The sequence below is a fragment of the Procambarus clarkii genome, chromosome 28 (genome assembly GCF_040958095.1).
Source record: "Procambarus clarkii isolate CNS0578487 chromosome 28, FALCON_Pclarkii_2.0, whole genome shotgun sequence".
NCBI classification, from domain to species: Eukaryota; Metazoa; Arthropoda; class Malacostraca; order Decapoda; family Cambaridae; genus Procambarus; species Procambarus clarkii.
Window position 1 is genome coordinate 20,863,921 of NC_091177.1, and position 15,068 is coordinate 20,878,988.

Sequence of the window (15,068 nt, forward strand, 5' to 3'; positions counted from 1 at the left end):
GTTTTCTTGCATTTTGTTTCGTACGAAAAATCCTCGAATTTAGCAATATTTTGACGTTTATCATCTCCTTTTCCTTTATGGGAATAAACAAAATATCATCGAATTAGGCAATATTTTGCCGTTTTTCCAAGTTTTGTGAATTTTCAGTCTATGGGTATTAATTCAATAAATATACGATACAAATGATGCAAACACATAATTGATTAGACAATAACCTTAAATACTTCATTTTCAATCAACCATTTGTTTCTCGTTAAAATACTGAGTAGGATATTGAAGAGGGGAGAAATTCGGTTATTATTGCATATATCGACGTTTCAGCCGGATTAGAGCGGTTTTACCTGTACATCTTCCATCTGTAATATAAACGGAAAATCAGGAACATTTTAGTTAATTCTAATGAAAACACATTGTTTTTTATCATTTGTATTGGAAACAACATTGTCATATGTCTTTTCTTGGATCTAAATAATACGAAACCTCGCTCTATGATTTGAAGTTAAAATCCTCAAATATGGTAAAATAGTGACTTTTTCACGTTAATCATGTAGTTTGATATTACGCAAATATATTAATTTTTACCAATATTTCGATACTATTTCATGTAGTATCACGATATGTGATTTGGCCTTCAAATCTCAGAATGTCGCATAATATTGCATTTTAAGCAAGTTTTCTTGCATTTTGTTTCGTACGAAAAATCACCGAATTTAGCAATATTTCGACGTTTATCATCTCTTTTTCCTCTATGTGATTTAAACAAAATATCATCGAATTAGGCAATATTTTACCGTTTTTCCACGTTCTTTTTTAATTTTCAGTTTATGGGTATTAATTCATTATATATACGATAAAAATGATGCAAACACATAATTGATTAGATAATAACCTTAAATACTTCATTTTCAATCAACTATTTGTTTCTCGATAAAATACTGAGTAAGTTATTGAAAAGGGGGGAAGTTCTGTTTTTATTGCATATATCGACGTTTCAGCCGGAATAGAGCGGTTTTCGTGTACATCTTCCATCGGTAATATAAACGGAAAATCAGGAACATTTTAGTTAATTCTAATGAAAACACATTGGTTTTTATCATTTGTATTGGAAACAACATTGTCATATGTCTTTTATTGGATCTAAATAATACGAAACCTCGCTCTATGATTTGAAGTTAAAATCCTCATATATGGTAAAATAGTGACTTTTTCACATTTTTCATGTAGTGTGATTTTACGTAAATATATTCATTTTTACCAATTATTCGATGCTATTTCATGTAGTATCACGATATGTGATTTGGCCTTCAAATCTCAGAATGTCGCATAATATTGCATTTTAAGCAAGTTTTCTTGCATTTTGTTTCGTACGAAAAATCACCGAATTTAGCAATATTTTGACGTTTATCATCTCCTTTTCCTTTATGTGATTTAAACAAATTATCATCGAATTAGGCAATATTTTGCCGTTTTTCCACGTTTTTGTGAATTTTCAGTCTATGGGTATTAATTCAATAAATATACGATAAAAATGATGCAAACACAAAATTGATTAGAAATTAAACTTAAATACTTCATTTTCAATCAACCATTTGTTTCTCGTTAAAATACCGAGTAGGATATTGAAGAAGGGAGAAGTTCGGCTTTTATTGCATATATCGACGTTTCAGCCGGAATAGAGCGGTTTTCGTGTACATCTTCCATCGGTAATATAAAAGGAAAATCAGGAACATTTTAGTTAATTCTAATGAAAACACATTGGTTTTTATCATTTGTATTGGAAACAACATTGTCATATGTCTTTTCTTGGATCTAAATAATACGAAACTTCGCTCTATGATTTTAAGTTAAAATCCTCATATATGGTAAAATAGTGACTTTTTTCACGTTTTTCATGTAGTGTGATTTTACGTAAATATATTCGTTTTTACCAATATTTCGATACTATTTCATGTAGTATCACGATACGTGATTTGGCCTTCAAATCTCAGAATTTCGCGTAATATTGCATTTTAAGCAAGTTTTCTTGCATTTTGTTTCGTACGAAAAATCCTCGAATTTAGCAATATTTTGACGTTTATCATCTCCTTTTCCTTTATGGGAATAAACAAAATATCATCGAATTAGGCAATATTTTGCCGTTTTTCCAAGTTTTGTGAATTTTCAGTCTATGGGTATTAATTCAATAAATATACGATACAAATGATGCACACATAATTGATTAGAAAATAACCTTAAATACTTCATTTTCAATCAACCATTTGTTTCTCGTTAAAATACTGAGTAGGATATTGAAGAGGGGAGAAATTCGGTTTTTATTGCATATATCGACGTTTCAGCCGGATTAGAGCGGTTTTACCTGTACATCTTCCATCTGTAATATAAACGGAAAATCAGGAACATTTTAGTTAATTCTAATGAAAACACATTGTTTTTTATCATTTGTATTGGAAACAACATTGTCATATGTCTTTTCTTGGATCTAAATAATACGAAACCTCGCTCCATGATTTGAAGCTAAAATCCTCAAATATGGTAAAATAGTGACTTTTTCACGTTAATCATGTAGCTTGATATTACGCAAATATATTAATTTTTACCAATATTTCGATACTATTTCATGTAGTATCACGATATGTGATTTGGCCTTCAAATCTCAGAATGTCGCATAATATTGCATTTTAAGCAAGTTTTCTTGCATTTTGTTTCGTACGAAAAATCACCGAATTTAGCAATATTTCGACGTTTATCACCTCTTTTTCCTCTATGTGATTTAAACAAAATATCATCGAATTAGGCAATATTTTGCCGTTTTTCCACGTTTCTTTGAATTTCTAGTTTATGGGTATTAATTCATTATATATACGATAAAAATGATGCAAACACATAATTGATTAGATAATAACCTTAAATACTTCATTTTCAATCAACTATATGTTTCTCGTTAAAATACTGAGTAAGATATTGAAAAGGGGAGAAGTTCTGTTTTTATTGCATATATCGACGTTTCAGCCGGAATAGAGCGGTTTTCGTGTACATCTTCCATCGGTAATTTAAACGGAAAATCAGGAACATTTTAGTTAATTCTAATGAAAACACATTGGTTTTTATCATTTGTATATTTGAACAACATTGTCATATGTCTTTTCTTGGATCTAAATAATACGAAACCTCGCTCCATGATTTGAAGCTAAAATCCTCATATATGGTAAAATAGTGACTTTTTTCATGTAGTGTTATTTTACGTAAATATATTCGTTTTTACGAATATTTCGATACTATTTCATGTAGTATCACGATATGTGATTTGCCCTTCAAATCCCAGAATTTCGCGTAATATAGCATTTTAAGCAAGTTTTCTTGCATTTTGTTTCGTACGAAAAATCACCGAATTTAGCAATATTTTGACGTTTATCATCTCCTTTTCCTTTATGTGATTTAAACAAATTATCATCGAATTAGGCAATATTTTGCCGTTTTTCCACGTTTTTGTGAATTTTCAGTCTATGGGTATTAATTCAATAAATATACGATAAAAATGATGCAAACACATAATTGATTAGAAATTAAACTTAAATACTTCATTTTCAATCAACCATTTGTTTCTCGTTAAAATACCGAGTAGGATATTGAAGAAGGGAGAAGTTCGGCTTTTATTGCATATATCGACGTTTCAGCTGGAATAGAGCGGTTTTCGTGTACATCTTCCATCGGTAATATAAACGGAAAATCAGGAACATTTTAGTTAATTCTAATGAAAACACATTGGTTTTTATCATTTGTATTGGAAACAACATTGTCATATGTCTTTTCTTGGATCTAAATAATACGAAACTTCGCTCTATGATTTTAAGTTAAAATCCTCATATATGGTAAAATAGTGACTTTTTTCACGTTTTTCATGTAGTGTGATTTTACGTAAATATATTCGTTTTTACCAATATTTCGATACTATTTCATGTAGTATCACGATACGTGATTTGGCCTTCAAATCTCAGAATTTCGCGTAATATTGCATTTTAAGCAAGTTTTCTTGCATTTTGTTTCGTACGAAAAATCCTCGAATTTAGCAATATTTTGACGTTTATCATCTCCTTTTCCTTTATGGGAATAAACAAAATATCATCGAATTAGGCAATATTTTGCCGTTTTTCCAAGTTTTGTGAATTTTCAGTCTATGGGTATTAATTCAATAAATATACGATACAAATGATGCAAACACATAATTGATTAGAAAATAACCTTAAATACTTCATTTTCAATCAACCATTTGTTTCTCGTTAAAATACTGAGTAGGATATTGAAGAGGGGAGAAATTCGGTTTTTATTGCATATATCGACGTTTCAGCCGGATTAGAGCGGTTTTACCTGTACATCTTCCATCTGTAATATAAACGGAAAATCAGGAACATTTTAGTTAATTCTAATGAAAACACATTGGTTTTTATCATTTGTATATTTGAACAACATTGTCATATGTCTTTTCTTGGATCTAAATAATACGAAACCTCGCTCCATGATTTGAAGCTAAAATCCTCATATATGGTAAAATAGTGACTTTTTTCATGTAGTGTTATTTTACGTAAATATATTCGTTTTTACGAATATTTCGATACTATTTCATGTAGTATCACGATATGTGATTTGCCCTTCAAATCCCAGAATTTCGCGTAATATAGCATTTTAAGCAAGTTTTCTTGCATTTTGTTTCGTACGAAAAATCACCGAATTTAGCAATATTTTGACGTTTATCATCTCCTTTTCCTTTATGTGATTTAAACAAATTATCATCGAATTAGGCAATATTTTGCCGTTTTTCCACGTTTTTGTGAATTTTCAGTCTATGGGTATTAATTCAATAAATATACGATAAAAATGATGCAAACACATAATTGATTAGAAATTAAACTTAAATACTTAATTTTCAATCAACCATTTGTTTCTCGTTAAAATACCGAGTAGGATATTGAAGAAGGGAGAAGTTCGGCTTTTATTGCATATATCGACGTTTCAGCCGGAATAGAGCGGTTTTCGTGTACATCTTCCATCGGTAATATAAACGAAAAATCAGGAACATTTTAGTTAATTCTAATGAAAACACATTGGTTTTTATCATTTGTATTGGAAACAACATTGTCATATGTCTTTTATTGGATCTAAATAATACGAAACCTCGCTCTATGATTTGAAGTTAAAATCCTCATATATGGTAAAATAGTGACTTTTTCACATTTTTCATGTAGTGTGATTTTACGTAAATATATTCATTTTTATCAATTATTCGATGCTATTTCATGTAGTATCACGATATGTGATTTGGCCTTCAAATCTCAGAATGTCGCATAATATTGCATTTTAAGCAAGTTTTCTTGCATTTTGTTTCGTACGAAAAATCACCGAATTTAGCAATATTTTGACGTTTATCATCTCCTTTTCCTTTATGTGATTTAAACAAATTATCATCGAATTAGGCAATATTTTGCCGTTTTTCCACGTTTTTGTGAATTTTCAGTCTATGGGTATTAATTCAATAAATATACGATAAAAATGATGCAAACACAAAATTGATTAGAAATTAAACTTAAATACTTCATTTTCAATCAACCATTTGTTTCTCGTTAAAATACCGAGTAGGATATTGAAGAAGGGAGAAGTTCGGCTTTTATTGCATATATCGACGTTTCAGCCGGAATAGAGCGGTTTTCGTGTACATCTTCCATCGGTAATATAAAAGGAAAATCAGGAACATTTTAGTTAATTCTAATGAAAACACATTGGTTTTTATCATTTGTATTGGAAACAACATTGTCATATGTCTTTTCTTGGATCTAAATAATACGAAACTTCGCTCTATGATTTTAAGTTAAAATCCTCATATATGGTAAAATAGTGACTTTTTTCACGTTTTTCATGTAGTGTGATTTTACGTAAATATATTCGTTTTTACCAATATTTCGATACTATTTCATGTAGTATCACGATACGTGATTTGGCCTTCAAATCTCAGAATTTCGCGTAATATTGCATTTTAAGCAAGTTTTCTTGCATTTTGTTTCGTACGAAAAATCCTCGAATTTAGCAATATTTTGACGTTTATCATCTCCTTTTCCTTTATGGGAATAAACAAAATATCATCGAATTAGGCAATATTTTGCCGTTTTTCCAAGTTTTGTGAATTTTCAGTCTATGGGTATTAATTCAATAAATATACGATACAAATGATGCACACATAATTGATTAGAAAATAACCTTAAATACTTCATTTTCAATCAACCATTTGTTTCTCGTTAAAATACTGAGTAGGATATTGAAGAGGGGAGAAATTCGGTTTTTATTGCATATATCGACGTTTCAGCCGGATTAGAGCGGTTTTACCTGTACATCTTCCATCTGTAATATAAACGGAAAATCAGGAACATTTTAGTTAATTCTAATGAAAACACATTGTTTTTTATCATTTGTATTGGAAACAACATTGTCATATGTCTTTTCTTGGATCTAAATAGTACGAAACCTCGCTCTATGATTTGAAGTTAAAATCCTCAAATATGGTAAAATAGTGACTTTTTCACGTTAATCATGTAGCTTGATATTACGCAAATATATTAATTTTTACCAATATTTCGATACTATTTCATGTAGTATCACGATATGTGATTTGGCCTTCAAATCTCAGAATGTCGCATAATATTGCATTTTAAGCAAGTTTTCTTGCATTTTGCTTCGTACGAAAAATCACCGAATTTAGCAATATTTCGACGTTTATCATCTCCTTTTCCTTTATGTGATTTAAACAAATTATCATCGAATTAGGCAATATTTTGCCGTTTTTCCACGTTTTTGTGAATTTTCAGTCTATGGGTATTAATTCAATAAATATACGATAAAAATGATGCAAACACATAATTGATTAGAAATTAAACTTAAATACTTCATTTTCAATCAACCATTTGTTTCTCGTTAAAATACCGAGTAGGATATTGAAGAAGGGAGAAGTTCGGCTTTTATTGCATATATCGACGTTTCAGCTGGAATAGAGCGGTTTTCGTGTACATCTTCCATCGGTAATATAAACGGAAAATCAGGAACATTTTAGTTAATTCTAATGAAAACACATTGGTTTTTATCATTTGTATTGGAAACAACATTGTCATATGTCTTTTCTTGGATCTAAATAATACGAAACTTCGCTCTATGATTTTAAGTTAAAATCCTCATATATGGTAAAATAGTGACTTTTTTCACGTTTTTCATGTAGTGTGATTTTACGTAAATATATTCGTTTTTACCAATATTTCGATACTATTTCATGTAGTATCACGATACGTGATTTGGCCTTCAAATCTCAGAATTTCGCGTAATATTGCATTTTAAGCAAGTTTTCTTGCATTTTGTTTCGTACGAAAAATCCTCGAATTTAGCAATATTTTGACGTTTATCATCTCCTTTTCCTTTATGGGAATAAACAAAATATCATCGAATTAGGCAATATTTTGCCGTTTTTCCAAGTTTTGTGAATTTTCAGTCTATGGGTATTAATTCAATAAATATACGATACAAATGATGCAAACACATAATTGATTAGAAAATAACCTTAAATACTTCATTTTCAATCAACCATTTGTTTCTCGTTAAAATACTGAGTAGGATATTGAAGAGGGGAGAAATTCGGTTTTTATTGCATATATCGACGTTTCAGCCGGATTAGAGCGGTTTTACCTGTACATCTTCCATCTGTAATATAAACGGAAAATCAGGAACATTTTAGTTAATTCTAATGAAAACACATTGGTTTTTATCATTTGTATATTTGAACAACATTGTCATATGTCTTTTCTTGGATCTAAATAATACGAAACCTCGCTCCATGATTTGAAGCTAAAATCCTCATATATGGTAAAATAGTGACTTTTTTCATGTAGTGTTATTTTACGTAAATATATTCGTTTTTACGAATATTTCGATACTATTTCATGTAGTATCACGATATGTGATTTGCCCTTCAAATCCCAGAATTTCGCGTAATATAGCATTTTAAGCAAGTTTTCTTGCATTTTGTTTCGTACGAAAAATCACCGAATTTAGCAATATTTTGACGTTTATCATCTCCTTTTCCTTTATGTGATTTAAACAAATTATCATCGAATTAGGCAATATTTTGCCGTTTTTCCACGTTTTTGTGAATTTTCAGTCTATGGGTATTAATTCAATAAATATACGATAAAAATGATGCAAACACATAATTGATTAGAAATTAAACTTAAATACTTCATTTTCAATCAACCATTTGTTTCTCGTTAAAATACCGAGTAGGATATTGAAGAAGGGAGAAGTTCGGCTTTTATTGCATATATCGACGTTTCAGCCGGAATAGAGCGGTTTTCGTGTACATCTTCCATCGGTAATATAAACGGAAAATCAGGAACATTTTAGTTAATTCTAATGAAAACACATTGGTTTTTATCATTTGTATTGGAAACAACATTGTCATATGTCTTTTATTGGATCTAAATAATACGAAACCTCGCTCTATGATTTGAAGTTAAAATCCTCATATATGGTAAAATAGTGACTTTTTCACATTTTTCATGTAGTGTGATTTTACGTAAATATATTCATTTTTACCAATTATTCGATGCTATTTCATGTAGTATCACGATATGTGATTTGGCCTTCAAATCTCAGAATGTCGCATAATATTGCATTTTAAGCAAGTTTTCTTGCATTTTGTTTCGTACGAAAAATCACCGAATTTAGCAATATTTTGACGTTTATCATCTCCTTTTCCTTTATGTGATTTAAACAAATTATCATCGAATTAGGCAATATTTTGCCGTTTTTCCACGTTTTTGTGAATTTTCAGTCTATGGGTATTAATTCAATAAATATACGATAAAAATGATGCAAACACAAAATTGATTAGAAATTAAACTTAAATACTTCATTTTCAATCAACCATTTGTTTCTCGTTAAAATACCGAGTAGGATATTGAAGAAGGGAGAAGTTCGGCTTTTATTGCATATATCGACGTTTCAGCCGGAATAGAGCGGTTTTCGTGTACATCTTCCATCGGTAATATAAACGGAAAATCAGGAACATTTTAGTTAATTCTAATGAAAACACATTGGTTTTTATCATTTGTATTGGAAACAACATTGTCATATGTCTTTTCTTGGATCTAAATAATACGAAACTTCGCTCTATGATTTTAAGTTAAAATCCTCATATATGGTAAAATAGTGACTTTTTTCACGTTTTTCATGTAGTGTGATTTTACGTAAATATATTCGTTTTTACCAATATTTCGATACTATTTCATGTAGTATCACGATACGTGATTTGGCCTTCAAATCTCAGAATTTCGCGTAATATTGCATTTTAAGCAAGTTTTCTTGCATTTTGTTTCGTACGAAAAATCCTCGAATTTAGCAATATTTTGACGTTTATCATCTCCTTTTCCTTTATGGGAATAAACAAAATATCATCGAATTAGGCAATATTTTGCCGTTTTTCCAAGTTTTGTGAATTTTCAGTCTATGGGTATTAATTCAATAAATATACGATACAAATGATGCAAACACATAATTGATTAGAAAATAACCTTAAATACTTCATTTTCAATCAACCATTTGTTTCTCGTTAAAATACTGAGTAGGATATTGAAGAGGGGAGAAATTCGGTTTTTATTGCATATATCGACGTTTCAGCCGGATTAGAGCGGTTTTACCTGTACATCTTCCATCTGTAATATAAACGGAAAATCAGGAACATTTTAGTTAATTCTAATGAAAACACATTGTTTTTTATCATTTGTATTGGAAACAACATTGTCATATGTCTTTTCTTGGATCTAAATAATACGAAACCTCGCTCTATGATTTGAAGTTAAAATCCTCAAATATGGTAAAATAGTGACTTTTTCACATTTTTCATGTAGTGTGATTTTACGTAAATATATTCATTTTTACCAATTATTCGATGCTATTTCATGTAGTATCACGATATGTGATTTGGCCTTCAAATCTCAGAATGTCGCATAATATTGCATTTTAAGCAAGTTTTCTTGCATTTTGTTTCGTACGAAAAATCACCGAATTTAGCAATATTTTGACGTTTATCATCTCCTTTTCCTTTATGTGATTTAAACAAATTATCATCGAATTAGGCAATATTTTGCCGTTTTTCCACGTTTTTGTGAATTTTCAGTCTATGGGTATTAATTCAATAAATATACGATAAAAATGATGCAAACACAAAATTGATTAGAAATTAAACTTAAATACTTCATTTTCAATCAACCATTTGTTTCTCGTTAAAATACCGAGTAGGATATTGAAGAAGGGAGAAGTTCGGCTTTTATTGCATATATCGACGTTTCAGCCGGAATAGAGCGGTTTTCGTGTACATCTTCCATCGGTAATATAAAAGGAAAATCAGGAACATTTTAGTTAATTCTAATGAAAACACATTGGTTTTTATCATTTGTATTGGAAACAACATTGTCATATGTCTTTTCTTGGATCTAAATAATACGAAACTTCGCTCTATGATTTTAAGTTAAAATCCTCATATATGGTAAAATAGTGACTTTTTTCACGTTTTTCATGTAGTGTGATTTTACGTAAATATATTCGTTTTTACCAATATTTCGATACTATTTCATGTAGTATCACGATACGTGATTTGGCCTTCAAATCTCAGAATTTCGCGTAATATTGCATTTTAAGCAAGTTTTCTTGCATTTTGTTTCGTACGAAAAATCCTCGAATTTAGCAATATTTTGACGTTTATCATCTCCTTTTCCTTTATGGGAATAAACAAAATATCATCGAATTAGGCAATATTTTGCCGTTTTTCCAAGTTTTGTGAATTTTCAGTCTATGGGTATTAATTCAATAAATATACGATACAAATGATGCACACATAATTGATTAGAAAATAACCTTAAATACTTCATTTTCAATCAACCATTTGTTTCTCGTTAAAATACTGAGTAGGATATTGAAGAGGGGAGAAATTCGGTTTTTATTGCATATATCGACGTTTCAGCCGGATTAGAGCGGTTTTACCTGTACATCTTCCATCTGTAATATAAACGGAAAATCAGGAACATTTTAGTTAATTCTAATGAAAACACATTGTTTTTTATCATTTGTATTGGAAACAACATTGTCATATGTCTTTTCTTGGATCTAAATAATACGAAACCTCGCTCTATGATTTGAAGTTAAAATCCTCAAATATGGTAAAATAGTGACTTTTTCACGTTAATCATGTAGCTTGATATTACGCAAATATATTAATTTTTACCAATATTTCGATACTATTTCATGTAGTATCACGATATGTGATTTGGCCTTCAAATCTCAGAATGTCGCATAATATTGCATTTTAAGCAAGTTTTCTTGCATTTTGTTTCGTACGAAAAATCACCGAATTTAGCAATATTTTGACGTTTATCATCTCCTTTTCCTTTATGTGATTTAAACAAATTATCATCGAATTAGGCAATATTTTGCCGTTTTTCCACGTTTTTGTGAATTTTCAGTCTATGGGTATTAATTCAATAAATATACGATAAAAATGATGCAAACACAAAATTGATTAGAAATTAAACTTAAATACTTCATTTTCAATCAACCATTTGTTTCTCGTTAAAATACCGAGTAGGATATTGAAGAAGGGAGAAGTTCGGCTTTTATTGCATATATCGACGTTTCAGCCGGAATAGAGCGGTTTTCGTGTACATCTTCCATCGGTAATATAAACGGAAAATCAGGAACATTTTAGTTAATTCTAATGAAAACACATTGGTTTTTATCATTTGTATTGGAAACAACATTGTCATATGTCTTTTCTTGGATCTAAATAATACGAAACTTCGCTCTATGATTTTAAGTTAAAATCCTCATATATGGTAAAATAGTGACTTTTTTCACGTTTTTCATGTAGTGTGATTTTACGTAAATATATTCGTTTTTACCAATATTTCGATACTATTTCATGTAGTATCACGATACGTGATTTGGCCTTCAAATCTCAGAATTTCGCGTAATATTGCATTTTAAGCAAGTTTTCTTGCATTTTGTTTCGTACGAAAAATCCTCGAATTTAGCAATATTTTGACGTTTATCATCTCCTTTTCCTTTATGGGAATAAACAAAATATCATCGAATTAGGCAATATTTTGCCGTTTTTCCAAGTTTTGTGAATTTTCAGTCTATGGGTATTAATTCAATAAATATACGATACAAATGATGCAAACACATAATTGATTAGAAAATAACCTTAAATACTTCATTTTCAATCAACCATTTGTTTCTCGTTAAAATACTGAGTAGGATATTGAAGAGGGGAGAAATTCGGTTTTTATTGCATATATCGACGTTTCAGCCGGATTAGAGCGGTTTTACCTGTACATCTTCCATCTGTAATATAAACGGAAAATCAGGAACATTTTAGTTAATTCTAATGAAAACACATTGTTTTTTATCATTTGTATTGGAAACAACATTGTCATATGTCTTTTCTTGGATCTAAATAATACGAAACCTCGCTCTATGATTTGAAGTTAAAATCCTCAAATATGGTAAAATAGTGACTTTTTCACGTTAATCATGTAGTTTGATATTACGCAAATATATTAATTTTTACAAATATTTCGATACTATTTCATGTAGTATCACGATATGTGATTTGGCCTTCAAATCTCAGAATGTCGCATAATATTGCATTTTAAGCAAGTTTTCTTGCATTTTGTTTCGTACGAAAAATCACCGAATTTAGCAATATTTCGACGTTTATCATCTCTTTTTCCTCTATGTGATTTAAACAAAATATCATCGAATTAGGCAATATTTTGCCGTTTTTCCACGTTTCTTTGAATTTCTAGTTTATGGGTATTAATTCATTATATATACGATAAAAATGATGCAAACACATAATTGATTAGATAATAACCTTAAATACTTCATTTTCAATCAACTATTTGTTTCTCGTTAAAATACTGAGTAAGATATTGAAAAGGGGAGAAGTTCTGTTTTTATTGCATATATCGACGTTTCAGCGGGAATAGAGCGGTTTTCTTGTACATCTTCCATCGGTAATTTAAACGGAAAATCAGGAACATTTTAGTTAATTCTAATGAAAACACATTGGTTTTTATCATTTGTATATTTGAACAACATTGTCATATGTCTTTTCTTGGATCTAAATAATACGAAACCTCGCTCCATGATTTGAAGTTAAAATCCTCATATATGGTAAAATAGTGACTTTTTTCATGTAGTGTTATTTTACGTAAATATATTCGTTTTTACGAATATTTCGATACTATTTCATGTAGTATCACGATATGTGATTTGCCCTTCAAATCCCAGAATTTCGCGTAATACAGCATTTTAAGCAAGTTTTCTTGCATTTTGTTTCGTACGAAAAATCACCGAATTTAGCAATATTTTGACGTTTATCATCTCCTTTTCCTTTATGTGATTTAAACAAAATATCATCGAATTAGGCAATATTTTGCCGTTTTTCCACGTTTTTGTGAATTTTCAGTCTATGGGTATTAATTCAATAAATATACGATAAAAATGATGCAAACACAAAATTGATTAGAAATTAAACTTAAATACTTCATTTTCAATCAACCATTTGTTTCTCGTTAAAATACCGAGTAGGATATTGAAGAAGGGAGAAGTTCGGCTTTTATTGCATATATCGACGTTTCAGCCGGAATAGAGCGGTTTTCGTGTACATCTTCCATCGGTAATATAAAAGGAAAATCAGGAACATTTTAGTTAATTCTAATGAAAACACATTGGTTTTTATCATTTGTATTGGAAACAACATTGTCATATGTCTTTTCTTGGATCTAAATAATACGAAACTTCGCTCTATGATTTTAAGTTAAAATCCTCATATATGGTAAAATAGTGACTTTTTTCACGTTTTTCATGTAGTGTGATTTTACGTAAATATATTCGTTTTTACCAATATTTCGATACTATTTCATGTAGTATCACGATACGTGATTTGGCCTTCAAATCTCAGAATTTCGCGTAATATTGCATTTTAAGCAAGTTTTCTTGCATTTTGTTTCGTACGAAAAATCCTCGAATTTAGCAATATTTTGACGTTTATCATCTCCTTTTCCTTTATGGGAATAAACAAAATATCATCGAATTAGGCAATATTTTGCCGTTTTTCCAAGTTTTGTGAATTTTCAGTCTATGGGTATTAATTCAATAAATATACGATACAAATGATGCACACATAATTGATTAGAAAATAACCTTAAATACTTCATTTTCAATCAACCATTTGTTTCTCGTTAAAATACTGAGTAGGATATTGAAGAGGGGAGAAATTCGGTTTTTATTGCATATATCGACGTTTCAGCCGGATTAGAGCGGTTTTACCTGTACATCTTCCATCTGTAATATAAACGGAAAATCAGGAACATTTTAGTTAATTCTAATGAAAACACATTGTTTTTTATCATTTGTATTGGAAACAACATTGTCATATGTCTTTTCTTGGATCTAAATAATACGAAACCTCGCTCTATGATTTGAAGTTAAAATCCTCAAATATGGTAAAATAGTGACTTTTTCACGTTAATCATGTAGCTTGATATTACGCAAATATATTAATTTTTACCAATATTTCGATACTATTTCATGTAGTATCACGATATGTGATTTGGCCTTAAAATCTCAGAATGTCGCATAATATTGCATTTTAAGCAAGTTTTCTTGCATTTTGTTTCGTACGAAAAATCACCGAATTTAGCAATATTTTGACGTTTATCATCTCCTTTTCCTTTATGTGATTTAAACAAATTATCATCGAATTAGGCAATATTTTGCCGTTTTTCCACGTTTTTGTGAATTTTCAGTCTATGGGTATTAATTCAATAAATATACGATAAAAATGATGCAAACACAAAATTGATTAGAAATTAAACTTAAATACTTCATTTTCAATCAACCATTTGTTTCTCGTTAAAATACCGAGTAGGATATTGAAGAAGGGAGAAGTTCGGCTTTTATTGCATATATCGACGTTT